The following is a 17,036-nucleotide window of genomic DNA, read 5'->3' on the forward strand; positions in this document are numbered from 1 at the left end:
TATTTAATTATCAACATACATAAATCAGTTCACTCTATTTCGTCTTATTGATTTTTCTCCCTTCTTGTGTCCTGAGCATAAATTATTATAGAAATACATAAATTTAAAAGTCTCTCCAATTATTTTCAATATAAAAGGAATATTATTTTACAATAACATATTACGCAAATTTTTTTTCTATAATAATTATTATAATTTATTTCTTGAAGAACAGTCCTATCGTTTTTCATTTTGAGATTTAAATCAACTTGATCAAGAACAACATGTAAATTTTATCAGAAGTATTAAATTATACCTCATAATATCATATAAATATATCTCCTTCTGCAGCAACCATGACTTCTAGCCTGGTCCTAAAGGGTTTGGACACCTAACGCAGACATTGGATATATCAGCCCACTTCTTCTCAACAGAGGCCTTCAGGGAATCAATATTGCTGTAGAGGACTTTGCGGGTCTTGTTCTCCACATACCCTATCTTCCATAGTCTCATGATGAGGGGGCCACAAGTTTGTAGCCCATAATTTGCTGAGGTTTTCCTTGCACCAAGCTTTAGTTGTTATGCCCTTATGCCAAGGTGCTGAGTCTTGTTGCCAACAGTAGTTCCCTTTGGGGTACCAGGGATTTACAACTTCTTTCATCACTCTCTGGTACTCTGTGGCTTCAATTTCAATGCTTACATTCGTCAATTCTTCGAGTTTGAAAAAAATCCACAATATATATTCATAAGGTGTTTCTCTATTAAGAATTAAGAATCTGACGGTTTACAATGTTTACTTTCCAAATTTTGAAAAGAAGGTCATTCTTTTTTTATTAACTTATATATCAATCTATACTTGAAGAAACAGACAAAAAATATAATATAATAATAATAATAAAATTGATTTCTTGAGACTTTTTAAGTTCATCTATCTCTAAGAAGCCTTGCAAACACTTAAATACTCAAAAATTGTTGGGGAAAATGTCGTTTTAGACATTGCATATAATTTATTTTCATTTATTTTTTTGCCATTGTTCAGCCTCATTATTTTTAATGGACATGACAGTTCGAAGTCGACCAGTTTTGACAGGAGAACGATTCTGATAAGTGCTTGACTCCTCAACCAATACTCTTATTTCATTTACACGTATGTAGGCTTGATCTTTAAGAAGACGGATGCCTATTCTGGTAAGTTTTGTTTTAGTATCATTGATACCAGAATTGTGAGAACCTTCATATTCCATACCTAAACTGGTGAGGATGGCTTAAAGTCCTGGAGTTGATGTCTAAGAAATTTGTTATAACTGGGTTTGTAATAATTAATACAATATTTTCTGAGGTTGACCCATTAGGAGGCATATTTTGGAAAAGTAATGGAAGAGTGACGGGTTTGGAGATAGAGAAATCTACCCATATCAAAAGAACCATCTGTTACTAAACTAAATGTAGATTTACTTCCTAAACCATGATTCTCCAGCCAATTTAAAAATGTCTCATGCATTATTAAAAGAGGATCACTTGCATTAACCGTTTTAAATTTATTGAAGAAATCGCCTAGAAAACTTTTAAATACATGGCCAAAAACTTTGCATCTTCTTTGAATGAGAATGTACATGAGAAAAGGAAATACGGAGCAGAAAAGATCCAGCTGCCAAAAGGCGAATAAGAAAATTATCTGAATAAATAATTGGTGTCTTAAATTTTGAAATATTAAATTTTTATTGTTTAAATATATGATCAATAAATATTTCAGTATATGTAGTTTTTTGATTGATACTTTCAGTTCCATTATGGTTATTTCGTGAAACATAAGTCTAATGATCTCACATTTCTGACTCAGGCTTGATTTATTCATTAACATGCCTACTTAAGTCTCTTTTAAAATACACAGAGTAGAGGGATAACAGTGTATTTCTTTACTGAATACACAAAAATCCTTAGGAGATCAAAGCACATTTATCAAAACACTCCTTCATACAAATATAATAACTTTAGTTCGTCTTACGATTCCGTGATTCCTCTTAAGTCCTTTTCGCTATCTTGTCCGAGTTGAGTATGATTCATGAGACTCCGGTTGGAAGTTTTGAATAAAATGAGACAAATATGACAGCCCGGGTGGTATCCAACTTGATAAAAGTACATGGAGACGATATCTATCACTCTGCACACAAAAAATATCACTTCATTATTATTACAACGCTCTGAGATGGTAATTATATCCTTATTCACTTAATATACATACAAAGATCTATTTACCCACGAATCGACCTCTTGCCATGCACACAATACATCATCCATGCCATGGCACGGGTATAGCACATACTTTTTTAGAGTCCAATTCCCAGTGCTCCGAGTCCGATATGAGCTCAAGTCATGATACCTCTGAGATCTGAGTAAAAATTAGGAAAATACTAGGATGAAGTGATTTTTAGAAGTAAAATAGTATAAAAATCAACAGCTGAACTTCTCCTTTTCACTTCCATTGGTCTTGAGTAAAAAAAGATGTCCCTTCCTCTATCCATAGATTTTCTTGAGTTCGTGTATAATATTAAAACAGGGCTACACTTAGGCTTTAATATATAAAAAAATATATTTTTGTTGAGTTTTGAATCTCCAGGAACGTTTTGACCCGTATAAACCATTTATCAATCCTTTAGTTTTATATAAGGCATCAGCTCTACAATTATTGACACATTTGGCAATCACAGAGGTTAGAAAATGGCTTTTGTGCCTCTTTAGCAAGACCTATATTCCGGCTCTTAAAAGACTCAGAAAGCCTTTTGGTGGGGGATTGATACTCCTGAACAGAGTTTTACCCAATATAAAAATTTATAAATTTTAATTGCTATGTCTAATAAACCAGACCTTGAATGGAGATTGACTGTTTGTAATTATAGTTTATATTCTTTGATTATGCTCAGCTCTGACTATCAAACAGTTTTTTTGAGTCTATATTTCAGACTTGACAAGCTATAGAAAGAATTATATGGCACGGGGATCTTGTCTTAGATTCTACATCAACAGTGGATATCGTGAGACAAAATGTATGGAAAATATATTTTCAATAGGATAAAGAATCCTACGGATTTGTAATGGAAGAAATATAATTACTTTTCATGACCTGAGCCCACCACAATCTACCTGTTTTTCTTTACAAAATTTGCAATACATCATTTACATAAAGGGCCTTGGCACTTAAAGATGAGAATTTAGCCTTCATGTGCTGATGTATACAACAAGATATATCAACAGTTCATAAGAAAATTATAACTGCCGGAGTTTTGGGCAAACAAAATAGGGAATTCTTTGTTTGGAGTTGACGAAGCAAAAAAATTACGTCAAAGTTCCAGATTTTGAAAGACTGTATTATTTTCTACGATCCCTATAAATATTATGAAAAGTTTTTCAACAATATTTTGTATACTTTTGTCGAGTGTCTTTTGGTTTCTTTTTACTTGAATTTGTTTCTCTTAATGTAGAGGGGAGAAGCGTTAATACCTTAAAAGCAACTATTTTGTTCGGCTTGTCGACAAAGCAAAGACGAAAAAGCTATGAAAATCGGGCTCTTTTAAGGGCCAAAGCTCTTATTGGAAATAAATTGGAATATGGAGAACCAATTCTTAGAGAAAAATTGACAACAATCTCACGCTAAATATCGTGATTTTTCATTAAAAAAAGCTAGGATGGGTGTTGATTTCTGGGATCTTACTATTGATATTTTCACATACAAACTATCAGATTAAACTAGATGTATGACTATTTTAAAAAGGTATGAATACTTCCATTGAGGGAGAACAATGGATTGATTATTATGTTTTGAATTGTTTAGTGTGTGATTTTTTTGTAATTATCTGAGGTGTTTGGCCACCTCATCATCAATGTTTAAAAAAAATCAAAAACCCTAGATATTTTAGCAACATAAAACTAGAAGCATCAATATAAAATTAAATACTTTTTATACTTTTGAATATATTGGTACTTGTACTCAAGTGTCTTGAAGTCATATAATTTAATGATTATACTTATATTTAAGTATTCATTAAACACGAGTACTGATACTTTGTTTAGAAATTAGTATTTATGAATATTTAAGTACTTTTGACAGGAAATTATTAAAAATATTTCAATTATTTCGTTTTAAAATATTTTCATAAATTGTAATATGCACTTTTGTATAAATAATAATGGTTGATATAGGAAGTCTTTGACTCTAAACAATTTATCTCATTGCATTGATTAAAAAATCTATAATTGATATTGAATTTTGAAAGATGAAAAATGGCTTTAATCTGACATTATAACAAAATTGAATTTTCAGGTAAAAATGATTTGATCTGTCCTCTGTATTTCAGACGATAAATTGTATTTTTTATAAGGAATTTTTAAGCTAACCCCAAGGCCTACTTTTTACAATTTTTAAAACGTATTTGTCCTGTTTAGAACTCAAATTGTCCTTGTTTCAAGTTGAAAATGGTATTTTTTCCTTCATAATAAATTTATTAATAATATATATTTCAGGGCTATGTAAATAAATATATCAATTTTGTCAACCTATTTTATAAATTTAGATGTAATATAATAAAAATATATTCCTTGCTCGTCTTATATGACTTCCATCAAAATCGATCATGAACTTTTTCATTATTCCTATAGACAAGCAAATTAATAAAAAGAGGCGAAAACATAACTTCTGTTCAACTTCGTTGGTTGAGTCTAAAAGATTTCAAATTATATGATGGTTAGCAATAGCATATGTTGGCTTATTCTTTATTTAATAGGAGAAACATATTCACGACTTCACAATAAATAGTTCAAAATCTGTGTTTGAAACTATAATACCTTTGAGGTAAGAGAAGAGAGATCAAAAATTACAAAAAACAAAACAAAAAAAAACTCATTAAAATCTTTCATGTTAGTGCGAATTAGGAGGACCATTATTTATTGTTATGAATTTTCATAAAATATTTTTTTAATACATAACTATCCAAATATTGTATAAGATCAAAAATGTATAAGGCGTCAACAAAGGGACTATAAAATAAGATGAAAAAGAAAAAAAGAGTTTGTATAAAAATGGTACGTCAAAATGAATTAAATCCCCTAAATTGACATTTAGGTTGAGTCATATTTTATACAACTCTATAATGTATAAAATATGAGTAGAAAACTCATTTTTAACAACGAATATGCGTTACTAAAATTCAATTAAAAAGAAAAGGGAAGTCCATTTAATAAAAATAAAGAATTTTACCCTAGATGAGGGTAGTAATGAGTGTGGTGTGGAGTCAAAGCTCAACCAGGGAGTACTTTAATCTGTTGACTAAATTAATAGTCTCTGGCTCATCACGTCAAATTAAAAAATATGAAGTCGTTATTATTATTATTTTTATCTCTAAAGGAGAACATCTAAGTATTGAGTAAGTATGTGTAAGTGGGCTCATGAGAAACGAGGAGTGACACGAAGGATTTCTTGAGGAATTATCTTCTATATTATTAAGTAAAGTCTTTTTTTCCTTGACGCCTAATAACAATGCCGGTTTTTACCTCTAATTCCTCAATAAATTTATAAAAAAAACCCCCATATTTTGTATGATATAATACCCGGAAAATAAATTAGTTTAATAGGTGTGTATAACGCTTAAGTTAAAGTTGAATATCTGACACTAATAATAACACCTAACGAATAGTTGTTATTATTTATTTTCTGAATAAATAATATATTGGTTTATGAGCTAAACATTTCTAAATAAATAGATAATATATGGAGCTGATACAAAAATTAAAAAGGCTCTGAATTCATAATTAATTATGACATATTACATTTATTTAGTATAAGGAATGAAACAATGAAAATTTTACAAAAATAAAATTCACATTTTGTTATAGTATCAAACTTCCATTTAATTAAAAAAATATATTAAAAAAAATCAAATCATAATAGAAATAATTTTACAAACAGTACCTGTGATATATCTCCGCCTATGTTTCCTCCCTCTAATGCTAAGATATGGTAAAAAGTATATATTCTCTTTTCAGATACTTTACTACAAAACACTCATAAATGTTACTAAAACATACCCTAAGAAGCGTCCTGTTGAAAAACCCAAACTAGAATAATTCCTCTGCCCTTTTTAACTTCTTTAATGTGACTACGATATGTTTTTTTTTTCTTTCTTTCTCCTAATTTTTTACGGAGAATAAATAATTTACTACTGCGTTGGTTTGTCTCTCTGAAAGCGCTACATCTCTTTAAAATCGTATATATGTAGATTACTTAACGAAATTTGTGTTAGGCTAAATAAACACTTGATAACATAATGATACTTAAAATATATATGCACATCCATTTTCAAATAAAACCTTTTGTTATTTGAAAACAATATGCCAAAATGTTTTTTTGCTTTTTTAATTTATTCATTCTAAAGAGATTACATACATAACATACTTGTATAAATAAACATTTTAGTCTATAGTTTGGCCTCAAAAAAAAAAAAAGTTATCCACATGAAAAATATTATAACATTTGAGACAAATAATGATAAATAAAATTGCTCTTTTTTGAAATAATTGAAAAAGATGACTTCAAATGCAGGGCTTTTAAAATGAATAGGAACAAAATGTAAAATTTATTAGGGTACTACAAAGTATTGGAAAAATAAAAATAAACTAAATATGAGAAATGGATTCATTTTTGAAACTTTCTAGAATTGCAAAGAGGGATAATATCTTATTAAATCTCCAGCATAGCTCCATGAAGTTAAACTAATATTAGGAATCATGATTAAAAATGATGAACATCTTACTGTAGCTTCAATCCTGATTTTTCTAAGATTTTCTACTCTGATGTGCTCTGCAATAGTTATTTTTTTCTACAATACAGCTTTTGCAGCTTGAAATAGCATCTTCAAATACTTGATTTTTAGTATTACAACTTTTTGAACGGAGTTCAAATAACAATAATGAGCTCACAAATTTATCTGTAATCTTTGGAACATTCAGTGTGATAAACTCTCTTACAATGTTGAGAGCCAGCCAACTATTTTACCACAATCCTTAGAGGGAGCCTTAAAATAATGTAGCCAGATCAAATTTAAAGTTGGATGGTAATTTTTCCCCCCATCCTTTATGTTCGAGATAGAGACCATAATTCTGTTTGTTCATTCCCAAGGTAAATCTAGTAACTCAAGAATTCACATATTCTTGTATCTTCCGCTTCTGTTTGAGACGAAAAAATCATTACCAAGTGCGACAATATAGGTGACAAATGATTTAATGCTGCTCTTTTAAGTGGGAAAATAGATTTTACGTAATTAAAAACTGAGCCATTGAGAATATCGTGAATTGTAATTCTTGATTAAGCTTTTAATTCTAGCTATAGTGGGTCTAATTTATTGTTAAAGAAAAGCTTTTTCCTTACAATTCCAACGGACAATGTCGATGGTTGAGTAAGATATAAAATTCGGAGTACCTCTCCAAATAATTCTCTGGGTAGTTGCTATGGTTTGGAAATGTATTAAAATCATGTTATTACTCAATTCAGTGCATATGATCAACCAATTATAGATCGGGGTAGAGGAAATGGACGAACGCCATTCAGTCTCTGCATTCTTGGATAGATCAATAATATTTTTTTTATATTTTTGGTATAATTCTCCACCGCAAGGCCAACCCACCTCCTAGTTTATTTTTAGATCTTTTCAGAACTGGTATGTAGCTCCAGTGAAATAAGTTCTTGAACCAACAATTTTCTCCTTCAATTGCCTTCTCATTGAGCCAGGGAATAGCTGTTGTTTTATATAATATATTAGGAACAATTAGGAAACTATAAAAGGTCAATCCTTTTTTGAAGATTAAAATTTATCTATTGGTAAAAGAAAAAACCCCATTACTTTTTTAGGAATGCCCAGTTTGAATAATAGTGTCCTTAATTGAACAGCTGGCAATTTTTATATCCTTACTTGGGCTCCATTTAGCAATAGGAAGAAATACGTCTTTTTTATATTTGATCTTCAAAGAATAATAGCAACAAATAATAGGATGGCTGAATGACAACCTTGACGGCAACTTTTTCTTAAAGTAATTGGGTCACTTTCTCCATCACCCATCGAGATTGTGGACGTTCCATTGAAGAGAAGAGTTCTGATGGGATTTAAGTATTCCTTTGAAAGAAGTCTTTTAACCGCTTTAAATATATGACTGTGTATGACAAAATCAAATGCTTTGCTGAAGTCCACAGCTATAATTGCACCAAAAGTTCCCTTTTTGCGTACAAATTCAACAGCACACATTTCTTGAAACATCTAAAATATTTCTCCCCTTTAGGAAGCATTTTGGTTCTTTACCAACTTGGAGTTCAAAATTGGTTCTATTTACTTGCAAGAACAACCGACAGAATGCGATAGCTCTCATTGAGCACCATGATTGGGATCTATATCTAATTGTTGATATCGGTAGCCACCCTTTTTTTAGGGATCAGTACTATCCGGCCACTTTTATGGATTATGGAAGCTTCCCACAAATTTCCAAAGACTTCCCTAGTTTAACTAAATAGGGAACAACCTCATCCACGCATTGGGTGAAAATCTGCCCACCAATGCTATCTGGACCAGAAGCTTTTCCATCCTTAAAATGTTTTTTGATGTATTTGGATATCACCTTTTTTGCGAAGATTGAATTTTTTCCTAACTTAGGATGGGGGGAGTTAGGTCTTTCAACCCCCAACAAGCTTTTGGAAGCCCCTATGTAAGAGTTTCAAAATTCCCTGTCGGCCAGTTATAGTTTGCCCCTCGTCAACAATTTTCTTGATTAAGATACTTGATCGATCTTTTGGGAACAAATCTTTTAATTTTCTGGATGCGTTTGTTTCCGATCAACTTTTTTCTTTAAGCTCTATCTCAATAATTGCTGAAGAACAAAATAAATTGGCAGTTTCCTCTGTAATTGAGCGTAAAAATGGAATAATCAATCAATCAAATGTGATATTTTCGTAAATATATTCAACTAATTTTTAGCTAAAAATTAGAAAAAAAAATATATTAATATATATTTAAAAAAACTTTAAATCTTCAAATTCCCCCAAAAATATATATTGGTTAAATAATACAAATTATGGAACTTGTTCAACTTAAATCAGGTCTATAAATTTAAATAAACGATATGTAAAACTTTTTAACTGTTTTTTTGGTGGTAGACAAAATAAATATATATTATGCATCTTTATTTTGAATAGATAATTTTATAAAATAAATCCTAAGGAATTTAATATTACATGACGTATTTCAATCATCCTTACTAAACAAATAAGGAAAAGGACACGTTTTTTCTTATACACTTGTTAAAAAAAAGATTGTTTTTGTCCTGAAATCTTTCCCAAAACTTTTAAAGACTGTTGTGAATATTTACTCAATTTAAAGAGTTTAAGAAAAAAAAAAAATAATATATAGATTATTTGAGAAAGTCGATGTTTTATATAGAATTTTCCTTATTTATTGTTATTATTTTTTGTATCAGTACAATCATAACTTTTTTTCTTAACAACAAGGTCTTTATTTATAAATATTAGATGTAAAAATCAACATATAAAATGAAATTTGCATTTGTATAAAAGTATTTTTAAAACTTAATGTACTTAACGAAAAAAAAAAAAAAAAACAGAAGAAAGAAAGCAAAACAACTCAAACATATAAAATAAAATAAGAAAATTTTTCTTTTAGCCTAAGAGTACTTTCACACAGAATTCATGTCAAGGAAAAATATTTAATTCATTCGGCGGCAACATTCCACATGAGTTTTGTGACTGGGTAATCCTCAGGGTTAAAGTGATGTAATTAGCGACATCCGATTTAAGATGATCATTCAATATCTTTTGTCAATCCCCTTATCTTCTATGTGCTGTTGAGTAATAAAGGCTTTACAGTTACTTACAGCTGTACAAATTACTTTTTCTTCATATGAACTCTGCTTCTTGTTACACGGAATACAAAATTGCAGAAACGCTTCCCAATTTTTTGGCTCAAAATCTACAATGTACTTGGAATGGAGTAATAGAAAATCTTTTTTAATTTTCAGAATTGGACAACAAACGAAAGCGTGTTTGATATGGTTTTATATTCGTCCACAGTACTGACAATATACGGAAAAACTAATCAAACTAGTTGATATCTGAAATTGGGAAATGAAATTCCGGCCATCATTGATGCCTTTCAAAGAACGCATAATCCTTCTCTCCTATGTTAGTGGAAGATCTAAGCTCCTTATATATTCCTTAGTGACAACAGTAGATTTCAATACTTCAGAATTCAATTTTAGATACCAAGGATTTAGAGGAAGATGCGACTTTCCTGATCTCTGCAGAAGGTAGTAGAATTTCAAGTAATAAAAATTGTGAATCATATCATGAAAGTAAGATCGTTCCCAGTCTTTCGGTTGTTTTTAAGGTTCATAAAGAGTGATTTTTTGTTTTCATTTTAGAGGATGATTTATATTGCCCTATTGGAATCAAAGACGAGTTAATTACTTCATATAGTTCTTTGTACTGCTTTCTAGAGCATTGAATGCTGTACTACTGCCCCTTTGGAATAATATTTACCAAATATCAACATTTTATAGGCAGATGACTCAATGATAAATCTCCTCTATTCCAAATGAGGTTTGGACGTGAGGTCTGTAAAAATCTTTAGATGCATTTTTAGTAAAGTATTCAAGAGTAATAATAACCTTCCTCCAAGTTGAGGTCAAGGTCTCTTCAGGGGAGGGACGTATCTCTTATAAAGTACTGTATTCAACCACCTTTCTTCTTCCATTAAAACACTCTGGCCTACCGATGGTAAAGCTGTGGTATAAGTTTATTCTCTTTTGCAAGTTAAATCTTCTCCAAACCTGACACACTTGTCAGCTTAAGAGTTTAGCTTTACTCCCACTCTTTTTTCAAATTCTTTACGTACTCGACTACTTTACATCATCCAATTATTATGGTAGGCGCAGCGCATCATTGACCAATAGGAAGAATGCAAGTATTTTCCTCATTGATTTTCCTCCATGAAAATAGAAAAATTTATCAAAATAGGAGAGAAAAATCTCGATTCTTTTCATTACTTATCTTTACCATTTTCCCTCTACCATCAGTGTAACGTCTTATGCTTTTCCCTATGACTATAGGGTTACTCTGTAATCCATCAATCACAATAGGTGAAGTTCCATTCAATAGGAGAGCACAGATTGGATTGGACAAATATATTGTATAGCATTTCTTTACAGACGTAGAATCGCAATGATTACTACAAAAAAAATTCGCATTTTAACGGAATCAATAGTTGTCTGAATATTTCGTGAAAAATCGGCAATATATCGCTTAAAAAATCCTTTTTTTTATAAACTTTCCTTTTCATCCCTTCCTTGGACATTTTGGCAATCATAAATGTATGCATAGTTTCCAAAATTTGCATATTGACTAATAAGGATCCCTTATCCATGATTTCATCGATATCTTCCTATCATTGCTTAACTCCTTTCCTCTTCTTACTGATAAAAGTAAGGGTTGTGACCGAATAATTTTATTGAATAATTTGTTACAAGTTGGAGTATGAATGTATGAAATTCTTGATCCATTATTTAATTTTAATTCTTCTAAATAAATTAGCCTATTAGGAATCCTAAAAATTTTGTTCGCAAGAGCTGAAAAAATTTCTAAATCCACTAATTTATGGGCAAAAGAAGGTTCTAATTGGTAGTATGCTTTTTTAGTATAGGAACATAAGCAAGGAGATATCAATGCAAGATTGATCCTTGATGACTGCTTCCCATTCCTCCAAGAGAAAATAACATTATAATTATTTATGCCATATATAAGGCATAACGGACAAGAACTTAAATAAGTTTACTAACACTTTAGATGGTATATCCTGTAAGCATATTACACCTGGTCCAATTGTCGATCTTGAGGAGATTAGACTTCTTTACTAGTCTTCAACACTAATATATTGCCAAAAAAAAGATTGGGACTGAGAGAAAAATCAGGAAGGAAGGTGATATATATGAAAAAGAACTGAAGGATTTGACAAAAAGATTTCTCTTAAGAAATCTGCGAAGATGTATCTTAAAAACTTAAACTCAAAAATCCCTCGGTATAACCGGATACACCGCGGGATTTTACAAACATTTTCCGCAATTAACCCTATACCTTGCAAAACTGTTTGACAATGTTTTTTTGGCCCAGTTCTCTCTAACGAAAAACGGGGCTTATGATTTTAATACTAAAAAAATGACAAGAAATAACTAATATTAAAAATTGGAAACCAATAACACTATTAGAAACGGAGTATAAAATTTATTATGTCTGTAGAACAGAAAAATTAAAATCGATTTTAAATAACAAGCTTCCAAAAATTTAATTCGGTTTCAGTTCCAGTCATCAAATGGAAGAAGAAACGATGTCATTTAAACCCCTTGTTGGTGGTTCCTAGGAAAAGGAGATTATATTATTTTGATTCCTTTATATTTTGAAAAGACGTTTGATACAATTGAGCCTTCCTTCATTGTAGATAAATGAACCAAGATACATTTTCCTCATGTCATCTTTGTAGCTCTGAAAAACACAACGATTGAATCAGAATCGATCATTAATCTAAAAAAGCTCGAAAGTAAGGCTACAGTGGGATGTGAGACAAGGGGATCTTGTGAGTTCGATAGTTTTTTCTTTTGGCTGTCCCCCGCCTACAAAAAATGTTCTTAGTGTTTGCAACATTGAGTCGTAAACTTATAGGGTAGGAAAAGTGTGGGAAATATTTGGAGAAAGATCTGCTTAAGGGTGAATACTTTTAAATCTCAGATACTTGGATATATGATTACGATTTCTCAAATCTTAATCTAGTGGAAGAAGCAACAATTCTGGGAAATACGATCTAGATCAAAAAAGAAATAGTAAAAAACCTAAGGAACATAGATAACACTATTATCAAATCCGTTGTAGATTATCTTATAATTCTAAAAATTGTATAAAAATAAATGTTATTTTAATATTAAGTATTTTTATGCTTTATGCTTTTGTTAATTAAATGAACTAAATACATCTTCATAGGTGATAAAAATACTTACTATAATTTGAAAGTAATAATATTTTGTAGTAATCTTCGACTTATAAGTTTGTTTTCAGTATAAAAACATCAAATAACTAAAGACTATTTCAAGTTATCATAGTTTTGATTCAAAGATTTCAAAATATCACACCAATATTTAAATTTGTATATTATCATTATTTTTGTACTGCGGCTTTTAAAATTTTCTGGACCAAGTCTCCCATGAAGGGAATACATGTTCAGAATGTTTGTATTCTGTCATATTTTTTGACTAGTCTCTTATAATTTTTATATTTACCATGAAAAATTTGACTCCAAAATTAAACATAACAAGACTTTGTATACCAGTGGTTGAAGACTTCTACCTATAGTAAAGATTGACTACTTTAGGGTAAAGAAAATATATATATAACAATATAAACATACATTAGAAAATATATATGTATATCTAAGAAGACCAAAAAGTCCTAAAAACTTGATGGTGAAGTTTCTTATTACAAGATTGGAGGTACATTATGAGTTACTTGAAGATGAGCTATATAATAATTTAGTTTTTGAGCTTAAATTATGTATCTTTTAAAATACTCTAGATAATTATATCAGGAAGGAGTGACTTGTAGGCTTAAAAAGCTATATTCGCTCCAATTTCTCCTAAAAATGTAGTGTGATCGTAGTAAATAATAGGAAATTGGAATACTATACAGCAAACATGGGTACTAGAGTACTTATTTTATTACAAGTGACTTAATTTCACTTGAAAAGCCAGACCCAAAAAAATAAACAGGATTTTTTTTCAAAATCTGATTTATCACTGGCTCAAATTTTTGGAAACAAGATTTCGATGTCTTATCTTAGCTTTACAACAGGCAAACATTTAGGAGGGAAGATAACTTTAATAATTTATTCCTCAGCTATAAAACAAAGTTGGAAAAACTGCTTGTTATCTTGAGGAGATTTCCTAGGCTACGTGATTTTTTTTCTAAACAAGATGTCGCTTTTGAAAACCATAGATGGGAATACTTTATTATTTTCCTTGTGAAGTATTCAATTATTTCCGTGTTCACAGAATTCACCTGATTTAATAATTAAAAAAAAAATTGAATTGGAACAGATCGTGTAGTCAGTTTTAGAGTGATATTCATGGCACTTTGAGTATCTCAAGTAAAATTATAAGTATTATCGTAGGCCACAAATTTTTGGAAAAAATGATCACGCGGTCGTCGTTTTGCCACTTTGTTTGAAGCTTTGATGTATACATATCGTATAAACAACAAAATTTAGCAATGAAACATTTATTCTATGTTCTTTTATATGATCTTATGATCATGTTTGTTAATTTGACATTAAATGACGTACTGATTATTGGCCTATAAGTTTAACATTAAGTTTCAAACATTTTTTTGCTCTATTAAGAATATAGTATGAATTTTTCATGTCTTATTAGATTGCTGATAAATGGCACATGCGTAGAAACAATAATTAATAGACTTGACTTTATTTTTATAATTTATAAACCTAGTCATTGGCCGAAAACAAATTAATAGTCTTATATATATAATGTAGACTTTATAGTATATTACAGAGTAAGTTAAGTTCGCTTTCAAAAATACATACCTGCTTGTCTAAATAATATGCCCAAACGAAGGGGGAAAAAGTAAATTCAAATCGATTTTCATCAAATATTGAAAAATATTCATTTAGTATCACATAGATTAAAATTTATGCCAAATTATATCGTGAAGCATTTTAATTTCAATAATAAATTTACATTTTTCACAAGCTAATCATTAAAATTGTATAATCTATTGATCATTAAAGTCACTATGTAACTAAAATATGACACTTGAATACAAAATTATTATTTGTAACTGTTTAAAATGTCATATTAAGGAATTAACCACTGGATGGTTTTTTTTATTGATGTTTTTGAATTAGTTTATTTTAACGAATAACTTAATTCAATTCTAAATTTTACCAGTATAATTGTATGTGAGAATTAATGATTTTTTTCCTTCTAGCATTAATGCCGTAGACATCCACTACAACCAAGAAATCTCTTCAATTTTTTTAAAACCCCTTGAGTTTGTGTACATATATAAATCTATTGAAGATAACTAACCCAAGATATATTCCACACTTCATTAATAGAGATGTGAAGCGTGTGTTTGGTAATCTGAAGAGTGAATTATCTTTTCCTTAGCAGATGTCATTATTATTTAATTCCTGAGTAGTGAACTTCCTTTCCTACTGCTTTCAATTATATTACAACCCTGATTGAACATTCGTGTTTGCTCATAAAGGAAAAAAGTCAGCTTGAGGATTTGTTGCAGAGTTATAATTGTAAGTTTTTGTAGGACTCAGAGTAGAATTGGGAATCGAACATCAAACTAATTATCACCAATGTTCTTGTTTATTTCCTTCTCCTTATCAGCTACAATTTGCTTGTCACAGCTAATTATAGCTGATAGAATCTCCTCAAACACATTCTTCAAATTGACAGGTTTAACATGTTGACTTTCGTTTTTTTACATGCCTTAAATACACATAATTTTCCTTTCTACGTATATAGTGGTGTCGGTACAGGATGGTGGTGATATCCTCAACATACACCAGCAAGTCAAATAAAACGGAATGTGGATGTTTTTTTCTGTAAAGAAACAGTAAATCTTCATTCCACCTATTTCATTCCTTTGATCGAGTGAGACCTCGATTTTAAAGTCGAAACAATATTTGCAAAGACACTCACAATTATCTACGCTTGTAGAACAAAAAAGGCTCCTCTTCCTGCAGGTTTGAAATAAGGATATGTAGGGGGGAGTAAATAAGTAGTGCCAGATCTTCTTAGAATGGGAAGAGAAGTAAAAAAGGCATCAAAAGTATAATTTATTCAACGAAAGTTTTCTGTTATATCTATTGTTTTTATTCATCTATACATTGTTTTGTTTTTCTGTGTTTATATAAATTTAAATAGATTGCTTGAGGGTGCTGATGTTTTCTCTACGTGATAATGATAATCATCCTGCAGGGCGTTTTATTATTTTGTAGTAATACGACAATACTCTCACTCGCCTTATTTACAAACTGATACAAAGTAAACAATGCTCATACCGTATTTTAGAACAGAAGAACTAACTTGTCTTAAAAAGTGATGAATCATGAACACGGAGCAAGAGATTTAACTTATCGTCCATGGAAAACCCTCATTTATGATCTGAGTGATTAATCAAAGAGCTATTTTATGAAATTTTTGGCGGAAAATTTCCTTTTTTTTTGGTCGTGAAACTTGAAAAAAAGTTTTACAAAAGCAATTGTTAAGTATGATTCGATTTCCTTGAAGGAAAAACTAATTATTCATATAAGATTTATTTCTATTCTTTTCAAATCTAATTTATAATCGCAGATATCTTTTATTCGTGAGTATTGTGGAAGGAACTCTTATTAAACCTAATGGAAGGAATACTTTTCTAAGGGAATATCCATGACATAATTATTATTTATTAGACTGCCAGTTCTTTTGTAGTTGATCATATTTTTCTTGTATTGGAGAAGAGCGTCTCTTGATGATTTTTTTTAATCTATAGTAGTGGTTCCTAACCTCCTTGTGGGGAATGGCAGAGTTTCTAATTGTGGAATTACCAATAAGACAGAAGAATCACTACTTTTAAATTTCACCAATTTCACCAAAATTTTCCAAAATTTTTTCAAAATTTCAAATCCCTACCGTTAAGATATTGCTTTAATAACAAAAACATCAAACATATGAGGTCTTGCAAGTCATGTTGATTAATAGTGATACCACTGTTGGGTTACAAATGTCAACTACTACTCTCCAAAAAATCGCTTCTGTTGCGTCTCTCCTTGGTGTAATAGGTCTGAAACAGGGCTCCCTTTACTCAAGGTTAATAGAGATACAAGGTTATACCATAACACATATACATACTACCGATGTTTGACTTCCACCAAGCTTTTAATATTGACGTCATA

At 30.2% G+C, this 17,036-nt stretch overlaps 1 protein-coding gene across 4 annotated transcripts in view; it reads right to left on the bottom strand.

Annotated features, from left to right (window-relative positions):
- LOC121120740 (FMRFamide receptor) overlaps positions 1-6,132 on the bottom strand; it is a 30,108-nt gene extending 23,976 nt beyond the window's left edge. For 2 of the 4 annotated variants that reach the window (XR_011780687.1, XM_071889274.1), the window contains exon 1: positions 6,058-6,130. The gene's annotated coding sequence lies outside the window, so the exon portion shown is untranslated. Of the gene's footprint in view, positions 1-5,941; positions 5,980-6,057 lie in introns of all 4 variants that reach the window. The other 2 variants (XR_011780686.1, XM_040715595.2) reach the window with 2 other exon arrangements.
- Between the last annotated feature and the right edge of the window lie 10,904 nt (positions 6,133-17,036).

This window comes from Lepeophtheirus salmonis, chromosome 6, assembly GCF_016086655.4.
Source record: "Lepeophtheirus salmonis chromosome 6, UVic_Lsal_1.4, whole genome shotgun sequence".
Lineage (NCBI taxonomy): Eukaryota > Metazoa > Arthropoda > Copepoda > Siphonostomatoida > Caligidae > Lepeophtheirus > Lepeophtheirus salmonis.